This window comes from Balaenoptera physalus, assembly GCF_965194825.1.
Source record: "Balaenoptera physalus genome assembly, chromosome: 15".
NCBI lineage: Eukaryota > Metazoa > Chordata > Mammalia > Artiodactyla > Balaenopteridae > Balaenoptera > Balaenoptera physalus.
In genome coordinates, this window is record NC_138894.1 from 15,070,169 (window position 1) to 15,082,834 (window position 12,666).

At 38.6% G+C, this 12,666-nt stretch overlaps 1 pseudogene across 1 annotated transcript; it reads right to left on the reverse strand.

Annotated features, from left to right (window-relative positions):
• Window positions 1-332: 332 nt before the first annotated feature.
• On the reverse strand, window positions 333-3,923 carry LOC309643805 (lysine-rich coiled-coil protein 1 pseudogene; annotated as a pseudogene). The gene has a single exon. The product of its transcript is annotated as a lysine-rich coiled-coil protein 1 pseudogene (transcript).
• Between the last annotated feature and the right edge of the window lie 8,743 nt (window positions 3,924-12,666).

The following is a 12,666-nucleotide window of genomic DNA, read 5'->3' on the forward strand; positions in this document are numbered from 1 at the left end:
CCCCCACTTGCCGCAATTAGAGAAAGCCCTCGCACAGAAATGAAGACCCAACACAGCCATAAATAAATAAATAAAACTAAATTAAATTAAATTAAAAAAAAAAAAAGAAATAGACTCTGTAAGGCCTATTAATCCTCCAATTTAAAATAAATGACCTCCCAAGGGAAAAATATTTCCACCATCATAGCAATTTGATGAATAAAAGCAGAGCCACCCTCATTAAGGGAAATTACGTTATGTATAAGAAACATGTAGTAATGATTTTAGAAGAGAGGAAAAGTAATTTCCATGTTGGAGAGCAAGTACACTAAATGTTTTCTGTGCACTTAGCCTTTGTACCTGTTCACATGAAAAAAGCGATATGAACTTGGACATCGTAAAACCAAGCTCCTCAACTATTTTTTCAGTTTAACCTCAGGAGAACCAATGCAAGAGCTTCAAAATCCAAGGATAGACTGGTCCCAAAGCATCTCCTTTTCTGTCCTTTCTTTCCCTTGTTCCTTTTTCTCTTTTCTACGCTTACGTTCCTCTTTCTTAGAGGCTACATCTCGGCTTTTCTTGCCCTTTCGGCTCTTAAGCTTTTCTGTACTGACTCTGACTGTTTCCACCTCTGTTTTGTTTCTTTGGATGCTCTTGTGTTTGTCTAAATCTATTTCCTCATAAGCTTTCTTCCTCTTATGCTTGGGCCGCTCCTCTTCTGGTTTTTCCCGGCCTTCCTCTGGGTGTCTTTTTCTCTTCTGATGTATCTGTTTATAACTAGCTTGATGGGCACTGGTACTGTTTTCTAAGGAGAGGTGCCTGTAAACTCCAGATTCTACACTGTATGAGCTACAGCTATACTCTTGTTGACTAAAGTTCAGGGCTACTGGTTTTCCTGAGAAACAGTCCCTGGTGAATTGACAGTAGCTCAGGGAGTCTAGTCTCAGCCTGCTGTCATGAGCTGGTAGCCACTGAGGTAACCGCTTCTCCACTGCTTGTGAAATATTGCATGGTCTTCTGTAGGTCTGGATGGGTTCATAAGGGAGTCTTTGATCAAACATTCTACACCTGGGTCTAAAATTAACCTCTTCTTTGTATCCACAGGTTTCCAAATAATCCTCTCTCTTCTTTCTGAAACAAGTCTTTGGCTCTAAGCCTCTGGTTTTCTGCAGTTTGATATAATCTTCAAGTTCATCTCGAAAAGAGTCAGATGTCTTCTTTGAATGCTTCATTAGGTTGACAAGGGATTCTCTGTAGAGAAGATGGGAGAAAATTCTTCTTACTATATTATTTTATGCTGAATATTTCCTTTACTCTTGAAAAGAGTCTCAAAAAACAAAGTAAAGAAGCACAAACAAATTAAAACCTACTTTGGCATGAAAGTTAAACATCATGACATTAAATGCCAAAAAGGAGCATCAGAAAGGTCAAATATTGCCTAGGCCACTCACAAATAATTTTATCTTTCTCAGAAGTGGGATGAAGAGAGTAGAAAGGAGCTGACATATAGAATTCTTCTGTAGGGCTAAAAACGTAAGGAATGTAGGGATACATTCATGTATCCCTACATGAATGTAGGGATTAACGACTTACACATCCATGGTGACTGGCCTGATCTGAATGTTCAAACAATTTCTAAAGTTCAGGTTAGTCAATTTTTTGTATACTGATGTCTAAGAAAAGTAATAAACCATAGAGAAGTAATTTGACCTTTAAAATCTTCTGTTCACTCAAACAAAATAAAATGAACACATATACTCACCTGACTAGAGTATTGTAAGACTTAATAATAAAAGGATGTTTGTAAAATGGTTTGGGAATGCTGGAAATTAGAAATTCAGCTATGAGACAAAACTAATCGTAGGTATAGGGCATGAGGAAAGACGAGGGAAAAGAGTTGCGTATCTTCTGAACAGGGCCTTGGATTTCATTCCGTTACTTCTGATTGGTGAAAAAAGCATTCTAGAATACCTTCTGGTTTGTTCTCTATTAACGCACTAGGGGGAGGGTTAAGGAAGGAAATGGAGGTGACAGCTGAGAGGGGCTAGGATTTATGTAGAGAAAAGTTTCAAAAGAAATGTAAAGCAGATAATGCTAGTCTTTGCTTGTTTAAATTTCTTTTGGGGGGTGGGGGTAGTACAACTACTATTTCTCTTTCTCTCCCCCCACCTCAAATCCTGCGTTACAAATCTAACAGAAAAGTTACTCACTATGAGATGATAATGCGCTAGATATTTTTGTGTTATACTTTATTTCCAAAAATTAGGAGGCAGCGTAACCCACGTAGAAACAAACATTTCTTTCCATTAACAGAACAAGTCTGAGAGCAATCTAGAGTCACTAATGATCAGCTAGCTTTATTGGCAATTTGAGATTAAAAAGAAAGTCTAAATGAAGCCTAATTTGGTGAGTCAGAAAATTTAGCTCTTATTCAAATCAAACAGTATAAAAATTCTGACTAGAGCAAAATAATGTAACAAATAATTGATTAAATATGGATAAAAAGATTTGAACAGACACTTCAGAAAAGAATATATACAAATGGACAATAAACAAATGAAAGATGCTCAATGTCATTCGTCATCAAGTAAATGTCAATTAAAACCACAAAAAGGTACTACCTCACCCTCACTAGTATGACAGAAATTAAAGAGACTGGTGAGGATGTGGAACAATTGGAATTCTCATACATTGCTGTTAGGGATGTAAAATGACACAACTACTTGGAAAACAGTCTGGTAGTGTCTGAGGAAGTTAAACATACACCTAACATATGATCCAGTTATTCTACTCCTAGATATTTATCCAAAAGAAAAGGAAGTATATGTCCACATAAAGACTTTTACATGAATGTTCATAGCAGTGTTATTTGTAATAGCCCTGGAAAGGAAAAAAAAAAAAAACCCAAATATTTATCAACAGGTGAATGCATAAATCAAATAGTGGTATATCTATAGAATGGAATCAATGATAAAAAGGAATAGACTATTGATACACTTGAAATAGATGAATCTCAAAATAATCATGCTGAATGAAAGAAGCCTGACAAAAGAGTACATATGACTCCATATATATAAAACTCTTGAAAATGCAAACTAAGCTGTAGTAACACAGTGGTTGCTTGGGGATGAGGCAGGAAAAAGTAGGAGGGAGCAATTATAAATGGCACTTTTGTGGGTATGGATATGTTTACTATCTTAATTGTGGTGATCATTTCATGGGTATATACACCCTTCAAGACCTATCAAACTGTATACCTGGAATACATACAGTTTACTGTATGTCAACTATACCTCAATAAAACTGTTAAAAGTCACTAATAAGATTAAAAAGATGTTGATAATTGTTAAAACTGGATGGTGGGTACATGAGCGTTCATAATACTGTTTTCTCTCCTTATATGTTTAAATATGTTTTATAATAAAATGATTTCACTTCATAGCCGCTAGGATGGCTATAATCAAAAAGACAGATATGTGCCACTTGTTGAGACACAGATCAAGAAAGAGCCCCTGTAGCAATCATCTATCCTATAAGCTTATAGCCTTATCCACCAGAGGGCAGACAGCAGAAGCAAGACAAACTACGATTCTGCAGCCTGTGGAAGGAAAACCACATTCACAGAAAGATAGACAAAATGAAAAGGCAGAGGACATTATACCAGATGAAGGAACAAGGTAAAACCCCAGAAAAACAACTAAATGAAGTGGAGATAGGCAACCTTCCAGAAAAAGAATTCAGAATAATGATAATGAAGATGATCCAGGACCTCGGAAAAAGAATGGAGGCAAAGATCGAGAAGATGCAAGAAATGTTTAACAAAGACCTAGAAGAATTAAAGAACAAACACCTAGAAGAATTAAAGAACACACAAACAGAGATGAACAATACAATAACTGAAATGAAAAATACACTAGAAGGAATCAATAGCAGAATAACTGAGGCAGAAGAACGGATAAGTGACCTGGAAGACAGAATGGTGGAATTCACTGCTGCGGAACAGAATAAGGAAAAAAGAATGCAAGGAAATGAAGACAGCCTAAGAGACCTCTGGGACAACATTAAATGCAACAACATTTGCATTATAGGGGTCCCAGAAGGAGAAGAGAGAGAGAAAGGACCCGAGAAAATATTTGAAGAGATGATAGTCAAAAACTTCCCTAAAATGGGAAAGAAAATAGCCACCCAAGTCCAGGAAGTGCAGAGAGTCCCAGGCAGGATAAACCCAAGGAGAAACACGCTGAGACACATAGTAATCAAATTGACAAAAATTAAAGACAAAGAAAAATTATTGAAAGCAACAAGGGAAAAATGACAAATAACATACAAGGGAACTCCCATAAGGTTAACAGCTGATTTCTCAGCAGAAACTCTACAAGCCAGAAGGAAGTGGCATGATATACTGAAAGTGATGAAAGGGAAGAACCTACAACCAAGATTACTCTACCCGGCAAGGATCTCATTCAGATTTGGTGGAGAAATCAAAAGCTTTACAGACAAGCAAAAGCTAAGAGAATTCAGCACCACCAAACCAGCTCTACAACAAATGCTAAAGGAACTTCTCTAAGTGGGAAACACAAGAGAAGAAAAGGACCTACAAAAACAAACCCATAACAATTAAGAAAATGGTAATAGGAACATACATATTGATAATTACTTTAAACGTGAATGGATTAAACGCTCCAACAAAAAGACACAGGCTCGCTGAATGGATACAAAAACAAGACCCATATATATGCTATCTACAAGAGACCCACTTCAGACCTAGGGACACATACAGACTGAAAGTGAGGGGATGGAAAAAGATATTCCATGCAAATGGAAATCAAAAGAAAGCTGAAGTAGCAATACTCATATCAGATAAAATAGACTTTAAAATTAAGAATGTTACAAGAGACAAGACGGACACTACATAATGATCAAGGCATCAATCCAAGAAGAAGATAAAACAATTATAAATATATATGCACCCAACAAAGGAGCACCTCAATACATAAGGCAACTGCTAACAGCTATAAAAGAGGAAATTGGGGCTTCCCTGGTGGTGCAGTGGTTGAGAATCTGCCTGCCAATGAAGGGGACATGGGTTCGAGCCCTGGTCTGGGAAGATCCCACATGCCGCAGAGCAACTAGGCCCGTGAGCCACAACTACTGAGCCTGCACGTCTGGAGCCTGTGTTCCGCAACAAGAGAGGCCGTGACAGTGAGAGGCCCACGCACCGCGATGAAGAGTGGCCCCCGCTCGCCGCAACTAGAGGAAGCCCTCGCACAGAAACGAAGACCCAACACAGCCAAAAATAAATTAATTAATTAATTAATTAATTATTTTTTTAAAAAAAAGAGGAAATTGACAGTAACACAATAATAATGGTGGACTTTAACACCTCACTTACACCAATGGACAGATCATCCAGACAGAAAATTAATAAGGAAACACAAGCTTTAAATGACACAATAGACCAGATAGATTTAATTGATATTTATAGGACATTCCATCCAAAAACAGCAGATTACACTTTCTTCTCAAGTGCGCACGGATCATTCTCCAGGATAGATCACATCTTGGGTCACAAATCAAGCCTCAGTAAATTTAAGAAAATTGAAATCATATCAAGCATCTTTTCTGACCACAACGCTATGAGATTAGAAATCAATTACAGGGCAAAAAAAGTAAGAAACACAAACACATGGAGGCTAAACAATACGTTACTAAATAACCAAGAGATCACTGAAGAAATCTAAGAGGAAATCAAAAACTACCTAGAGACAAATGACAATGAAAACATGACGATCCAAAACCTATGGGATGCAGCAAAAGCAGTTCTAAGAGGGAAGTTTATAGCAATACAAGCCTACCTCAAGAAACAATAAAAATCTCAAATAAACAATCTAAACTTACACCTAAAGGAACTAGAGAAAGAAGAACAAACAAAACCCGAAGTTAGTAGAAGGAAAGAAATCATAAAGATCAGAGCAGAAATGAATGAAATAGAAACAAAGAAAACAATAGCAAAGATCAATAAAACGAAAAGCTGGTTCTTTCAGAAGATAAACAAAATGGATAAACCATTAGCCAGACTCATCAAGAAAAAGAGGGAGAGGACTCAAATCAATGAAATTAGAAATGAAAAAGGAGAAGTTACAACAGACACCGCAGAAATACAAAGCATCCTAAGAGACTACTACAAACAACTCTATGCCAATAAAATGGACAATCTGGAAGAAATGGACACATTCTTAGAAAGGTATAACCTTCCAAAACTGAACCAGGAAGAAATAGAAAATATGAACAGACCAATCACAAGTAATGAAATTGAAACTGTGATTAAAAATCTTCCAACAAACAAAAGTCCAGGACCAGATGGCTTCACAGGTGAATTCTATCAAACATTTAGAGAAGAGCTAACACCCATCCTTCTCAAACTCTTCCAAAAAATTGCAGAGGCAGAGGAAGGAACACTCCCAAATGCATTCTATGAGGCCACCATCACCCTGATACCAAAACCAGACAAAGATACTACAAAAAAAGAAAATTACAAACTAATATCACTGATGAATATAGGTGCAAAAATCCTCAACAAAATACTAGCAAACGGAATCCAACAACACATTAAAAGGATCATACACCACGATCAAGTGGGATTTATCCCAGGGATGCAAGGATTCTTCAATATACGCAAATCAATCAATGTGATACATCATATTAACAAATTGAAGAAGAAAAACCATATGATCATCTCAATAGATCAGAAAAAGCTTTTGACAAAATTCAACACCCATTTATGAAAAAAACTCTCCAGAGAGTGGGCATAGAGGGAACCTACCTCAACATAATAAAGGCCATATATGACAAACCCACAGCAACATCATTCTCAATGGTGAAAAACTAAAAGCATTTCCTCTAAGATCAGGAACAAGACATGGATGTCCACTCTCGCCACTATTATTCAACATAGCTTTGCAAGTCCTAGCCACGGCAATCAGAGAAGAAAAAGAAATAAAAGGAATACAAATTGCAAAAGAAGAAGTAAAACTGTCACTGCCTGCAGATGACATGACACTATACATAGAACATCCTAAAGATGCCACCAAAAAACTACTAGAGCTAATCAATGAATTTGCTAAAGTTGCAGGATACAAAATTAACGCACAGAAATGCACAGACGTAGAGAACAAGTGTATGGACACCAAGGGGGGAAAGCGGTTGGGGGTGGTGGTGGTGGTGGTGTGATGAATTGGGCAATTGAGATTGACATGTATACACTGATGTGTATAAAATTGATGACTAATAAGAACCTGCTGTATAAAAAAATTTTTTTAATAAAAAATAAAAAGAAATTTTGAACAATGTAGAGGAGACATAGCTTCTCCTACGGCTAAGGGAGAAATAGGGCTGAGCCGGAAGGAAGTAGCTGGTGCAGCAAATACTCCCTGACCCATGGCTCTAGGGAGGAGGTTTACATTTGAGGCTGAAGCACCGTAAGAGGCTTTGCTCTAATACTGCTGGCAATAATAAACTGCCACACCTTCAGGCTGGACGCTGCCTACGGTGAGAGTGAAATCTCTTGTGGACCCACTGCCACTAAATCAATCAGGACTCCCACATGTCTGGATGGATGCCCAGGAGATGAGCAGTTCAGGAGACTCTTCTGGTTTCTGCTGGTACCAGGCAAAATAGGTTTTCTGGTTGGAGTATAAAAGAGTCTGGCTGGGGCTTCCCTGGTGGCGCAGTGGTTGAGAATCTGCCTGCCAATGCAGGGGACATGGGTTCGAGCCCTGGTCTGGGAAGATCCCACATGCCGCGGAGCAACTAGGCCCGTGAGCCACAACTACTGAGCCTGCGCGTCTGGAGCCTGTGCTCCGCAACAAGAGAGGCCGTGACAGTGAGAGGCCGGCGCACCACGATGAAGAGTGGCCCCCGCTCGCCGCAACTAGAGGAAGCCCTCGCACAGAAACGAAGACCCAACACAGCGAAAAATAAATAAATAAATTTATAAAAAAAAAAAAAAAAGATTCTGGCTGGACCTGCAGTTGATAGTGCCCCTCTGTCCTGTGGACACAGCCAGGGAGCTTGGAGACTGGGTCATCACGATGGCCCCAGAGGCACCTGCAATCACAATGGACCAGTCACCATATATTGCATCATGAATATATTAAAATACATATCTTAAAAATGTACGGTTTGTTCTTTGTCAAACCTAATCACACTGTTTTAGGTAACATGGTTTATTCATTCTGCATTGTAAAATCAATTTTTAGTTTTATAAAGATATTTCTCCTTTAAATCTCTCACCTGAGACCCAGAGGACCAGGAAGATGAGAAACTGTGGCTCTGGCATCATCTTGATGCTGCTCACCCGCCCGATGCACTCAGGCCCCATTTCCAGGAAACCCCATGAATAGAGCCTGAGCAGCCAGCCTAGGGCTCCAGGAGCCTATGCAAAGCATCAGAGCATGAAATCAAAAGTGCCTGTGCAGTGAGTTGTGAAGACAAATAATGAAAATAAGGAGACAAAAATATCACTACCCCAGGAGATGTGATTGTATGCCTAAAAGAGGCGCAGAAACCAACCTAAAACTGTGATTTTCAATACAATTCGCCAAAATTCCCAAATGTAAAATTTTCTTAATACAGCTGTACTTTTTCAAAACAGTTGAAGGAAACTTGAAAACATAAATTAACTTATAATAAATAAATTAATTGTGAGTATGTATACAGGACTTATTTAAAACATATAAATATGGCGTCAGTATATAAAATATATTCATGTCACTGAATAGAATGAAGATATTATGCACACGTTTGTATCTATCTCAGATTCTCTTTTCAATTTTAAATTCATATTTGAAGTTCCTCTTGGACAGCTCATAAGCTCTCAATACATCCAAATTATACCTCTCATATTTCCCTTAACACATATGCTGTCTTAGAAAACGAATCGCCACATACCGATGAACTACCCTTGTTACTAATCTTTAGGTCAATCAGTTAGTTTCTCGAATATCATTTTAAGTCCTCTCAGATTTCTTTCTCTAACTGACCTAAAGTAAATAGCTTCAGCTCCCAAGCACTGCTAGAGTAGTTCTTTATTTATTCCTACTCCAAATGAAATATATATATATAGAATTACACAAATAACAAACAGTATCATGAACTCTCCTAGGCACAGGACATTTTGAACAACTCCATCAGAACCCTTGACCTCAAAGAGCTTTCAGTCTAATGGGAGGGACAGATAATAAACAAATAAGCTTTCTGCTGCCCCTCCTACCCGCTCCCTCTGAGATTCCTCCCCTGAAGAAATGTCATTACACAGGGTGAATGGGGCAATGAATGTCCAGGTACACTTATTTTATCCTCATCCTGCATCATAAAAAAGAGTCAGAGGAAAGCGGAAAAAATCAGTACAGTTTAACACTTGTGTTTCCTGGGAAAATAAAGCCAATTGTAGTCTCATTAATTGTCAGATATCCAAATCATCTCTTGATTACAAACAGTGGTCTTTCAGTGCATCATGTCTCTGCAGCATGAAACTACACAAGACACAGGTCAGTGACAAAAATCAATACACTGTATATAAAAATGACCTGGATCTAGTTTTAGAAGAGCACTTTTTTATGTTTAATATTCATGTCTCGTGAAGGGAACCTTCTTCCATTTTACCCTTCTCCATTTTTTCTTGAAAAATGAAGTTTTCCTAGATGAAAGAGACATCCACTTATTCTTCTTGTGCCTCAGATTTATAGTGACTCCTCCCTGAAGCACTTATATTTTCCTCTTGTAATCCTTAATTCAGAGCCTCATTCCTTGGCTTGCAAATTGCCATTTTCCCTCTGCGTCTTTACGTGTTCTTCCCTATGTGTGTGTGTCTGTGTTCCAATTTCTTCTTCTTTAAGGACACCAGACATACAGGATTAGTGGTCACATCTCATTTTAACTTAATTACCTCTTTAATGAACCTATTTTCAAATACAGTTATATCCTGAGGTAATTACCACTGGCTATTACAACATATGAGTTTGGGGGATATGATTCAGCCCATAATGTGCAGTAATATCCAGAAGCGAAGTTCTGCTCTTCTCACTGCATCCTATCAGGTGGTGCATGATTTCAATCTGTCCCATTACTGATGATGTTTCCTTAGAATCTTTAATTAAGGTAGTGCCTGCCAGACCTCTGCTGCATAGTTACTTTTGCCCCTTTGTACTTAATAAGAACATATGAATAAGTTCTTTGATACTATATGAATCCCTATTCCTCATCACAACATCAGTATGAACTCATGGATTCCTAGTTTCATCAATGGGTTATAACATGTTACCATCATTAATTATTTTGATACTCAAAGTTTCCCAGATTTGGCCAGTTGGTGAACCATTGAAGTTGGCTTCTATTTCCTTCTGCCACAACCCCATCATTCTTTGAGCATTTCTTTAGTTTCTGGAACTAGATGGTCCAGGCTCATCTGGCTTTTTTCCTGTCCTAGATCCAGAATCAGACATTTCTCCAAGAATTATTGGTTCCTTTTAGTGGAGAATGGTATTTAGAAACCAAGATTTGAGCACTATGGATGCTATTTGGGACCGGGGTGTCATTGCTTCCAGCCTAGGGAAAATTTATCTATCTACCTATCTATCTATCATCTATCTATCTACACAAACATATACATGTGCACATTCATATCTGTACCTACAATAGCCCAAAGGTTTACACTATCTCCAGTTCCCATCTAACACCACAGAGTTTATTCTAACACTCTCCTTCGATTATTCATGACTCTTTCTCTAACAGTGAAAATTTGACTCCAAGTATCATTATTGCGTTTAATTACTTGATCAAACTACTTGATCAAATTGATTTGAAATCAATCTCCGGTGGTGGCCGTCCCTTCCACCTCCTGTGCAGACAACTCCACCTCCCTCCCCACACACACATACCTTGCTCCAGCTCTGATAGCCCTTGCACAGCCATCACCATTTTGTGCCTCCTGCACGGGTGGACTCCTCACCCAGTCTGCGCTCTGACTCCTGCACTGTGGGCCCCCGCCCACGTGAACATCCTCCTTAAACACCCATCAGCTGGCACACCCAAACTGGGAAAATAGTGCCATCATTCCTTGCTGTAGCCCCAGCAACCCATGTTGCACTTCCAACTCCACCCCACACAGATGCCCTTTCCATATTATGGGCTCCAAACCCCACAAGGGTCTTCCCCCTTCCTTTTCCTATGTGGTTGCTTCCTCATCATGCTTGGGCTCTAATGCCCTAAATGCAAACATTGAAAACTATGCTCTCTTAAGATCTGGTAAAGATTTGGTGATAGTGTGGTAGAATATGCAGGTTTAGGGAACATAATAGATGCAAGGGTATACATGAGCATTTGGTCTAAGGAAGACCTTAACTTCTAAAGAAGAATAGCTTGGGTTAAGAGGGAATAGAAAGCAGTGGTGTGTGCAATGCAGAGAGCATCTAGCATGTAATAGCAAATAGAGTTAGGAAGGTGGCTGATACTTCTCAGATGTAGAGAGAGAAAATTTCTGACCTTGGCTGGCCTGGATGGAAATGGTGGGACAGAACATTCATAAATGCTTAGCCAGAGATGAGTAGTTGGTGACGACAGATAACCAGTGTCTGGTCCTTTCTTTACAAATCATGGCTGTGCATATTTTTATTGCTCTTCTCCTTCATAGCATCTCTCATTGGTACTGCTAATAATTTATCTTATTAAGAGCATCAGAGTCAAAGAGAAAGCCGCTCTGGCCTCAGTATCCATAGGTTCTAAGTTGAAGGAGGTTATAAAGTTTCTTGCAGTTTCTGGTGTTGTGTCATACCTGAAAATCCCTGCCTTAGTTGGAGAGACAGCAAGAAAAGCATGTTTTGAACTCTGAAGAGAGCAAAATATCACTCTAATCATAGGACCGCAGATAACCCAACATCATCACTAGTTCCCCAACCCTCAGAATTTTAAGACAGGGGATGGACCAAACTCTACTTGAATGTGCTTCCAAGAATCATCAGCAAGTTTGGATTCGTAGCAAGAAAAGTTCATCAAGTCATAGATTAAACAGAAAAATGAACAAATTGCATTAAATATATAGCAATCATTTGACAAACGAATGAAAAGTGACCACACTAGGCTTCAAATCTATCTTACTAGTAGTATGGTCTATGTGACCTGTTGGTTTTTCTGGGTATGAGACTATTCACCCTTTACGTATATAATCCTGTGAAAAGTGTGTGACGTAAGCTTCTCCTTAACAAAACTGTGATCAGGGATCAAGAACCTCCTCCCAACAATACAGAAAAACTTTACTCTTAAATGATACAACTCATATTAGTACAAATCTTAAGTACAAATTCAGATATGTCCCCATAACTCAGTGATATAAAGAAGATAAATAATATGAATAGATGTGAAAAGGCTCTAAATTCTTAAAAATCTATTGGACAAGGAATGAATAATCCATTCACTACAAAATAACCTAGTAATCTTCCGGAAGTAAATCTGGCATATTACATCTTTCTCCTTCATGATAGATACAGAGTAATTAACTCTGCCTACATGGACAGTACCATTGTCTGTCTTCATGCATATGGTATCAGTACACTGGAGGGGGGAGGGGGGAGGGAGGAGGGGAGAGCCAGGGTCCTCCTCATCTGTGCAGTTGTGGTTACCCTTACAACCATG